Raw genomic sequence first — 10,778 nt, 5'->3', positions numbered from 1 at the left:
TCTGCCGGGGAAGGAGGGACAATCTCCTCCTGTACCAGTCAGATCTGATTTGACGGTACACTCACACAAAAATAATAAAATAAAAATTTAAAAAAAAACAAGAGTGGCTGCAAGATGGGGATATGGGCCAACCTAGTCTGACATCTCCTTACTTCATAAAGGGGAACTATTCCCATCAATAGTTTCTATAGCAGCAGTTAGATAGTTGCTCGGTCAGACATGCCACCTCCCATGCTCCTGCACCTCTTTCTACCAGTTTTTTGGGTCCAATGTACATTGTGGACACATAGACTTTATTTACAGTTGTGAGGTTTAGTAGAGAAAAAAATTGGAGCATGAGGGAGGCAAAGAATATCACCCAGCAAATCTAGCTTTAACTCAGCATTCTCAAACAAGATTAACAACAAAACACAGTTCCTCCTTTGGTGAAAATCCCAGTTTCAGTTCAGCAGCACAAATTCAAGAAGCTTCTGGTTACACCTTGCCATAGTCTCTTTACAGCAGTGCCACAGTCTTTTCACAATTTCTCCACTGTCGTGGCTAATATAATGGCACCACTTCTGGCTTGGCAGCATGGTTCTTTACAGAGTAGAGCACCAGAGCTCCCTCTACTTCCATTTATTGTTATTGTGAACTGTCTAGTGGGAGCCATAGTTGACCCTTGTGGATTTTTTCAGAGTCAGTAAATCACATGGGAGGAGATTGCTGTCTTTCTCTTGCAGAACAACTAGTAGAGTTAACTGTTAGCCTTTGGATTGGCAGTGCAATTGCTTACCATTAAGCCATCAGTGAACTCTCTTTAGAGCATATTCAAGGGCTACTTGATTCATAACAATTCACAACAATTCATCCCCTAAATGAGTGTTAAACCCTTAACTCAGAATTCTTGGATGATTAGAGTGTGTGTGTGTGTGTGTGTGTGTGTGTGTGTGTGTTTTTCTCTAAATATACTAGTCTTGTCTCTGGATGGGGCTTAAAAACAGTCAATTTCAGTGTCAATTATTCCCTCTTTTTTGCAAATTTGCACTGACAATAAATTTATTTATTTATTTTTTTGGTTGTTTTTACTTTGGAATTTCTAGAGTTCACATATATTGGGAGTGTCAGACTCTTACACTAAGTCATATAAAGAGTAAGAAAACAAGGGGTAGAAGTTGAAAACATATTTCCAGTATGTTCTCCATTCAACAGGAAAAGTTTACCTGTAGAAGTATACAACTTTAAAACATATACATAGAAGTTAAAACCTAAATGTTTTCTACTGAGGACAAGAAATGCTTCAGTTGCTTATTGTTTTTGCTGTTGTGTACCCATGGCTGACCCTCTGGTGGGTTTTCATAGGCAGTTAACCGCACAAGAGGAGATTGCCCATCTTTCTTCCACAGAGCAGCTGGTGGGCTGGAACTGTGTACCTTTGGGGTTTCAGTAGGGACTATAATTTAGTCTTTGGCCTGTTTCTCTATTAATCTCTCTCCTAGAGTTTGTCAGATCTTCTGATATTTAGGCTCCTTTTGCACATTCATTCCTTTTAACTTTTCCTCTAGGCAGTGTTAGGTACCTTCCTTTAGAGCCATGTTTAAGGTCATGGTGTTCTATTTTTTTCAGGAGCAATGGAGACACCTGAATTCTACTCAAAAGGAGCACTACTGGAACCTCATGCTGGAGACCTATGGGAAAATGGTCTCAGAAGGTGAGGACGTGACTTACCCAGTTGAAGGTGGAAGGGCTAGGAATTCTTAGGTAATGTCTATATTATTGTGGTATCAGAAACCTTAAAAATTGGCTATTCTACTTTTTATATTAGCCCCCAGTGGGGCCATGGTGTCCAGCTACCTCATTGAGGATACAAGGTCTTGCAAGTCATCAGCAGCTGTGAGACCAATATGAGAGATTGCTTTCTGCACTGTGAAAATAAGGGGGGGGGGGGGTGGAAGGTGGGGAAAGAGAATGAAGAATCTATGGCAAACTGCTTTGAAGAGACTGCAGCAATATGTAAGAGGAACCCTGGAGATGGAGCTACTATTAAAAGTCTTATTTCTGGATGATTGAAAGAAAAGTTGACTTATAACTGCTCTTAGATAAAGTTTGCTGGATGATTGATGAAACCAGAGGTAGGTTTATGCTGCTAAACTGAATCTGGATTTTCACTTATCAACTGAGAAGCTGCCCTGAACTAACTGAGGAATTGGGTCTTGTTGTTGTTAATCTGTCTTGGGACTGCTGAACTGAACCTAGATTTGCTTTGTGTGATATTTCTTACCTCCTCCACTCCCCAGCCTATTTCCCTAAGAAATACCACAACTTTTAGTAAAGTCTGTCAGTCAATATCCAAGGAACATCAGACCCAGTGATTCCTAGAAATAGATGCTGGAACATGTGGGGTGATATGTTTGACCCTGGGGCTATGTGTTTGCTGCTCTGGTTGTTATTGGCAGGGACCGTTCTCCTTAATGAAGTGATTAGAAGTCAGACTCGGCCACTCTCATGTTGTACCTGTTCCTTCTACAATTAGTGTCAGAAGTGGTGACATTTGTTGCGCCATAGTTGTAGAAATATGGTTTGGTTTTGTAAATATGGGATTTGGTAAAATGTACAGTTAAAATGGATATTGTTTGTTTCTACACAGTGAGGGAGAAAACCCAAAAGTTTATTTTTGCTGCTACTAAGATGGAAAGAAAAGTTGAGAAGCCGCTTTATGGCCTGAAACAAAAGGATACGGAATGAAGATGAAAGTAAGAAATTCTTTAAAAGTCTATGTATGGAGAGACCAAGTAGGACAAGAAAGTTTAGGACAGAGAACTACAATAATGATGTTTCTTCTATGTTGTAATGTTAAGATATATTGTAATATTAATATTGTATGTCATAAGGATGATATATTGTATCTAGGAGAAGTATGCAAGCTTACTTACTGGTTGTTAGGTGCTGTCAAGTTGTGTATGACTCATAGCCACCCTATGAACAATAGATCTGAATCCTTTTCTATCCTGTGCCATCCTCACACTTCCTGACACACTAGAGCATATTGAGGTAGTCACCTGGTTGAGGATCTTCATCTCCTTTGTTGACCCTCCACCCTTCATGCCCCTCTCCAGTAGGGAAATAACCCCTTCTAGCAACATGTCCAAAGCATGTGAAGCAAAGCCTCATCATCCTTGCTTCCAGAGAGCACTCTGGCTGTACCTTCTCCAAGACATACTTGTTTGTTTTTGTGGCCGTTCATGGGATGTTCAGTGCTGTTCTCCAATACCACAGCAGAAGGGCATCAATAGTCATGCTTAATCATTTTCCAGCTTTCAGTTGCATAGCAAGTGATTGGAAAGACTGTGGCCTGAATCAGACACATCTTAGGCCTCATACTGAAATCATTACTCCTCAGTAATTTGGAGAGGTCTGTAACTGCACATTTTCCAAGTGCAGTGCATCTACTTGTTTCCAGACTGCTGGTACTAAGGGTGTTAATTGTAGATCCCAGTAAGATGATGTTGAAAGTTTTGGTCTCTTCTCCATCCATCATGATGTTGTCTATCAGTCCAGTGGTAAGAATCTTTGTTTTCTTGATGTTGAGATGCAAACCATATCAAAGGCTGCATTCCTTGATTTTCTGCAACAAATGCTTCAAGTCCTCCTCACAGAAAGCCAAGGTTGTGTCATCTACGTAGCACAGGTTATTGATAAGTCGCCCTCCAATCCTTATGCCACATTCCTCTTCATAGAGTCCATCTTCTCAAATAATTTGCTCAACGTAGAGATGAAATAGATATGGATAAAGAATACAACCCTGACACATACCCTTCTTAATGTTGAACCATGCAATATTCCCCTGCTCTGTTTACACAATAATATTTGGAAGAAACATTGGAAACCCAAATAAAGGAAATACTGTTAAGATTGAGAACCAGAAGAAATGTATTGATGCAGAGTTCATTTGAACAGCTACAGAAGAAGGTGCAAATTCTGGAAGAAGCTATGGAAACCATGAAGTAAGTAAATACTCCAGAGATAGGGAGCCAGAAGAAATATATCGATGAGGAGGAACTTGAACAACTAAAGAAGAAAATGCAAAAAAAAAAAAAAAATGGAAGAAAGAATTGAAACTATAGGTAAAGAGATACAAGAACTTTCATTAAAATCTCAATTTAAAAAAAAAAATCACAAGAGCCACTGCCACACCACCAGCATTCTCATAAGTCAGTGCCGCTGAGCTCCAGCCAACGAAGGAGGAATAAGTGAAGAGGTCTTTAGACCATGACTCTTACAGACTACCTGCAAATCACTAGTGGGAAAGCACCCAGGAAACAAGCTTGTGACAAAAGCCACTTGGAAAAGTGTGCCCTCTACTGGAGGGGTGAAGAAATTGCATTGATACAGGGTTGGTATTGTGGCAGTCCGTGAAATTAGGCCGTATCAGAAGTCCACTGAACTCCTAATTCTAAAACTTCCCTTTTTGCATCTGCTGTGAGAAATTACTCAGGACTTCAACACAGACCTGCACTTTCAGAGCACAGCTATTGGTGCTTTGCAGGAGACAAGTGAGACCTATCTGATTGGCCTTTTTAAAGACACCAACACATGTGCCATCCATGCCACAAGTGTAACAATTAAGCCAAAAGACATCCAACTAGTGTAAGTGAAGACATCCAACATGCTTAAAAATCCACTATGTTGGGAAGCATTTTATTCTTTCTTCCCCCATTTTGTTTTATACTGTTTTACTTCTTTTTTTATTGGTAGTTAATGAATGTTAGATAGTTCTTTTTTCCGTGGGGTCAAAAGGTATCTAAGTATATGATTGTGAATGGAAACATAGGGGACAGAAATCAGGGATTGGCAGTTTTTCCATATTCATTTGTGGGTGAAGTCCTACTATAAATGTGGGGACATAAAGCATTACTGCAAGTCAGGAAAAATATTTAACAAGTTTCAGCAGTTAGCTTTGTAACAATTATAAATAAACCTGTTAAGATTTTCTGGTACAGCCAACACAGTACTAGAAATTTCAGAATTGCATGAAAATGCAATCCAGCATATTAAGACCTAAATGGAAGAAGTATCTAACACACTGGAGGGACAAAACAGTAAAACAGAGACATGGAGCAGGGAGTCAGTAGTGGAAAGACAAGAACTTCAATGGAGATTTACTAAAAGTCAGAGATGAAATATAAAGAGAATGAAGAAAATATTAGAATCATGTGGGATGACATTAAAAGGAACAACATACATATGATAGGAATTCAGAATATGGGACAGGGAAATCACTGAGAAAATTGTGTACTAGAATAAAACTTCCCAGGTATTATGAAGTCCACATTCAAGAAGCTCAGTGAACTCTAAATACACTAGACCCAAAATGAAAAACAAAAAGATACATCATCGTCAAATTCTCCAAAATTAAAGACAAGAATAGAATACTAAAAGCAGCACAAGAAAAATGAGCAGCCACCTACAAGGGAAAAAGAATTAGAGGAAGATATGATTTCTCAGCAGAAACCATGCAAGCAAGAAAACAATGGGATGGCCAGCTGAGCATCTTTTACTCAGCAAAGATGTCCATCAAATATAAAGGAGAAATTAGACCCTTTGCAGGAGAGAAGGAATTTAAGGGATTTGTGAAAACAAGGACAAGTCTACAAGAAGTTTTAAGGGAAGCCTTTCACACAGAGACACTGAGGAAAGTGGATGGACCATAGTAACCAGGAAAAGACACACAGCAAAAATGGCAATAATAAAACCTGGCCTGTCAATAATCTCACTTAATGTGTGAATGGGCTAAAAGAACCAAGAAAAAGAGTAGCAGAATGGATTTAAAAAAAAATAAATTAAAAAGCCCATCAATATGTTGTCTGGAGGCAACATATCTAAGAAATGAAAAAGAAGACTCAAAATAACAGGAGTGGCAATACTAATCTCTGTTAAAATAGACTTCAGGATGAAAACCACTATAAAAGATAAGGAAGGACACTATCCAATGATTAAAGACACAGTAGATCAAGAAGACATAACCTTGGTCAATATCTAAGCACCAAATGATAGACCTGAAAAATAAAACAGCAGTTAATAGCATTAAAAAAAGAAATAGATAGCACCGCAATACTGGTAGGAGACTTTAACACACCACTCTCATCAAAGGATAGGTCAACCCAAAAGAAACTCAGTAAAGATGCAGAAAATCTAAATTATACAATCAACCAACTCACTTTTGTGGATATATTCCAGATATTGTACCCAACTAAAACTCTATTCACTTTATTCTCAAGTGCTCATGGTGCATTCTACCGAATTTATCACATATTAGGGCAACAGGCAAACCTCAACAAATTAAAAATCATTGAAATAATACAAAGTATCTTCTTAGACCACAATGGCATAAAACTAGAAATTAATGACAAGAGAATAAAACTTATAAACCTCCCCATGTGGAAGCTAATTTAACATCCTTCCAGAACATGATTGGGTTATAGAATAAATAAAGAGTAAAATGAAAACGTTCTTTGACACAGATAATAATGAAAATGCAACATACCAAATCCTCTGGGATATAGCTAAGGCACTCCTCAGGGGGCAGTTCATAGCAATAGGCAAATACATAGAGAGGAGGAAAGAAGCAAAATTAATGATTTAACTGAACAATTCTGTCAATGAAAAAAAGAGAAATAATCTTAACCCCATAACCTCTTGAAGAAAGGAAATTATAAGAACAAGAGCTGAAAACAAAAAGCAGAAAAACAGTTGAAAGCATCGACAAAACAAGAAACTTGTTTTACTTAAGGGCCCATAAAATTGACAGACCATTAGCAATCTTAACAAAAGAGAAAAAGGAGAAAACACAGATAACTCATTTAAGAAATTTTAGAGGTGACATCACAACACAACCAGATGAAATTGAATCAGTAATAGTGGAATACTAGGAAAAGTTATATTCTGATAAATTTGAAAACTTAGAGAAAATGGACAAATTCTTTGAAACTCATGCCCTACCCAGATTGATACAGAAACTACAGACCAATATATCTCATGAAAATAGATGCAAAAATCCTTTACATAATCTTGGCCAATAGAATCCAACAGCACATCAAAAAAATAATTGATCATGACCAGTGGGATTCATAACAGGTATACACGGATCCACTTCCAAAATAACAGGCCTTTGAAAACCCTGTGTACAATAGAGCAGTCTGAGAGTAGACTAGCAGATATGGCACCTGAGACCAAACCTTTAAATTTGGAAGCACAGAAGAGAGGAACACTTGGAAGCAGACACTAATGATCGGAATGTGGAATGTTAGAAGCATGAATTATAGGATAACTGGATATCATTAAGAAAGATATGGAATGCATAAATACTGACTTCATGTTGGCAAAATGAGATGGATTGGTATGAGACATTTTGAATCAGACAATGATATGTTCTACTATGCCAGAGATGACAAAGTGAGCAAAACCGGGATTGCTTTCATAGTTAAAAAGGCCATTTCTTGGGAAAAGGCAATCTCCAATTTCGTATGGAATGGAAAAAAGCCCCGAATAAGCAAAGCATTCCTTAAGAGTAGAAGAACGGTAGGAGGTATCTCACTCCCTGATTTCAAATCCTACTACACTGCCGTAGTGGTAAAGACAGCATGGTACTGGTACAATGACAGACACATAGATCAATGGAATAGAATTGAGAATCCAGAGATCAACCCATCTATCTATGGTCAACTGATTTTTGACAAGGAAATGAAATCAGTGAAGTGGGGAAACGACAGCCTTTTTAACAAATGGTGTTGGCAGAATTGGAAAAATATCTGCAAAAGACTCAAGCAAGACCCATACCTCACTCCATACACAAAAACCAACTCAAGGTGGATCATGGACCTAGGACTAAAACCAAGGACTATAAAAAGGCCATTTCTAGATCCGTTTGGAAATACAATATTGTGAGTGATAGGACAATATCCATATGCATGCAGGGAAGTCTGGTAAATACCACAATCATTCGAATACACGTTGACAACAACCAGAACCAAAGAGGAGGAAATAGATTATTTCTACCAAGTTTTACAGTCAGAAATCGATGAACATGCAAGCCAAGATGCATTAATAATAGTGGGTTACTGGAATGCAAACGTTGGGAATAAGGAAGAAGGAATAGTAATTGGAAAACATGGACTTGGTGACATAAATGAGGCTTGGAGATAGAATAATAGAATTTTGTATAATCAGTGACTTAATCATTGCAAATGTCTTTTAACAACATCAACTCAGACTATACACTCTGATTTCACCTGGTGGTATGCACAGGAATTGAATTGATTACATCTGTGGAAATAATCCTTAGAGAAGCTCAGTATCAGCAGTGAAAACTAGGCCAGGTGCTGATTGAGGAACAGACCATCAACCACTCATATGCAACGTCAAACTGAAGCTAAAGAAGGTTAAATCAAATCTGCGGACACCAAAATTTGATCTTGAGTCTATCTCACCTGAATTTAAAAACCATCAGAAACAGGTTAGAGGCCTTGAACACTAATGAACAAAGATCAGATGAATTGTGGGAGAATATCAAGAATATCATCCAGGAAGAATGCAAAAGGAAGAGGAGGAAGAAAAGACCAAGATGAATGTCAGAAGAAACTCTAAATACTGCACTAGAATATGGAGGAACCAAAGCAAACGGAAGAAGGCAGGAAGTTAAGGATCTGAACAGGAGAGTTTAAAAGACAGCTTGGGAAGACAAAGCATTTTAATGAAATATGCAAAGAACTGGAGTTGAAATACCAAAAGGACCAAATTCACTCAGCATTTCTTAAGCTGAAGGATCTAAAGAACAAATTCAGTCCTCAAGTTGCAATACTAAGGATGCTATGGGCAGAATATTGAATGATCCAGGAAGCATTTAAAGGAGGTAGAAGGAATATACAGAATCATTGTACTAAAAAGAATTTACTTATACAGAATAATTTAATGAAAGAACATATGATCAAGAGGCATTTGTGATGAAGACGGAAATTCAGACTATTTTGAAGGAATTGACAAAAAACAAGGCCCCAGGAATTGGTGGAATACCAATTGACATATCATCAGGTTGTGCCAAGAAATCTGGAGGAAAACTACTTGGCCAACTGACTGGAAGAGATCCATATTTATTCCCATCCCCCCAAAAAGGGACCCAACAGTGTGGAAATTGCAAAGTCCTGGTGAAGATCATTCAAAAACGACTGTGCTCAGGAGCAGGCTGCTGATAGCTAAGCCAATTTTCTGTGAAGATTTTTAAAATAAAGGAAAAAAAAATAAATACAAATAATGAAAAATAAAACCCACCAAAAAAACCACACAAAACAAACACACGACTGGGACAGTTCATTGACACAGAACTACCAGCAATACAAGCTGATTTTGGAAAAGGCAATGGCCTAGAGACATTATCACCAGTGTCAGCTGGATCTTGGAAGAAAACAAAGAATGTCTGTGGTTCATTGACTGTTCAAAGGCATTTTACTGTGTGTATCACTATAAATTGTATTTAACCTTGTGGAGAATTCATCCCAGAACACTTGATATAGTGCTCAAGCAAAACCTATACTCGTGCCAGGAAGCAGTCCTCAGAACAAAGAAAGGAAAAACGGCATGGTTCAAAATCAGGAAAGGAGTGCATCAGGGATACTTCCTGTTTCCATACCTTTTCAATCTATTTGCTGAATAAATTATTCAGGAGGCTGTGCTTTATAAGCAAGAAAGTGGCATCAGGTTTTGAGGAAGACTCATCAATACCTGTGATATGCAGATGATACAACCTTGCTTCCTGAAACTGAGGAGTAATTGAACTGCTTGTTGGAGAAAGTCAAGGACTGTCATCTTCCGTATAGATCAAAGCTCAACATCAAGAAGACAAAGATTCTCACCACTGGGTCAATTAGCATCATCTTGATAGATGGAGAAGAGATTGAGGTTATTAATACATTTTAGCTACTCAGCTCCATAATCAGCATTCTTGGCACCAGCAGTCAGGAAATCAAAAGATGAATTGCCTGGGAAAATCAGGGACCTCTCCAGAGTACTGAGAGGCTAAGATGTTAGTCTAGAGATTAAAGTGTGCCTGATCCAGACCATGATCTTCTCAATTACTTGCTATGCATCTGAGAGCTGGACAATGACTAAGGATATAACAGAAGAAAAATTTATACCTTTGAGTTGTGGTTCTAGAGAAGAGTCTTGAACATACCATAGACCACCAACAGAACAAACAGGTCTGTACTGGAGAGGGTGAAACCAAGTTTATATTTGCAGGTGAGGATTTTTGAAGCTCAGTCTCAAATACTTTGGTCAAATGGGCAGGAGGGACAGGTTCTTGGAGAAAGGCATCATGCTTGAAAGGGTGAAGGAACAACACAGGACAGGAAGACCCTGGATGAAATAGATTGATACAGTAACAGGGGTAATGGAAGTAGGTGTTTGGAGCCAGTAAGACTGGCTCTTGACAGGTTTGTTGTACACAGGGTCGCTATGATTTGCAGGCTACCCGATGTCATATAACAATAACAACAACAACATGCAAGGATGATTCAGCATAAGGAAAACAATCATTGTAATTCACCACATGGTTGTTGTTGTTTACTACTGAGTCAGAATCGACCCGTAGCTGACCCTCCAGTAGGTTATCAGAGGCATTTAATCTTATGGGGAGAGATTGCCCATCTTTTTCTCACAGAGCAGCTGTAAGTGCCTCCACAAGAAAAAGATTGCTAACCCAGCTACAAAATATGCAAAAGACATAGGAAGACTTTTGACAGAGGAAG

General features: G+C 38.4%; 1 pseudogene; it reads left to right on the top strand.

Annotated features, from left to right (window-relative positions):
* Positions 1 to 10,778, top strand: part of LOC102851662 — a 31,208-nt pseudogene that overhangs the window by 3,264 nt on the left and 17,166 nt on the right.

The sequence above is a fragment of the Elephantulus edwardii genome, unplaced genomic scaffold (genome assembly GCF_000299155.1).
Source record: "Elephantulus edwardii isolate Elephantulus edwardi_28Jun2011 unplaced genomic scaffold, EleEdw1.0 scaffold00286, whole genome shotgun sequence".
Taxonomy (NCBI): Eukaryota; Metazoa; Chordata; class Mammalia; order Macroscelidea; family Macroscelididae; genus Elephantulus; species Elephantulus edwardii.
Note: the sequence above shows the minus strand (reverse complement) of the source record. Positions and strands in the feature narration are given on the sequence as shown.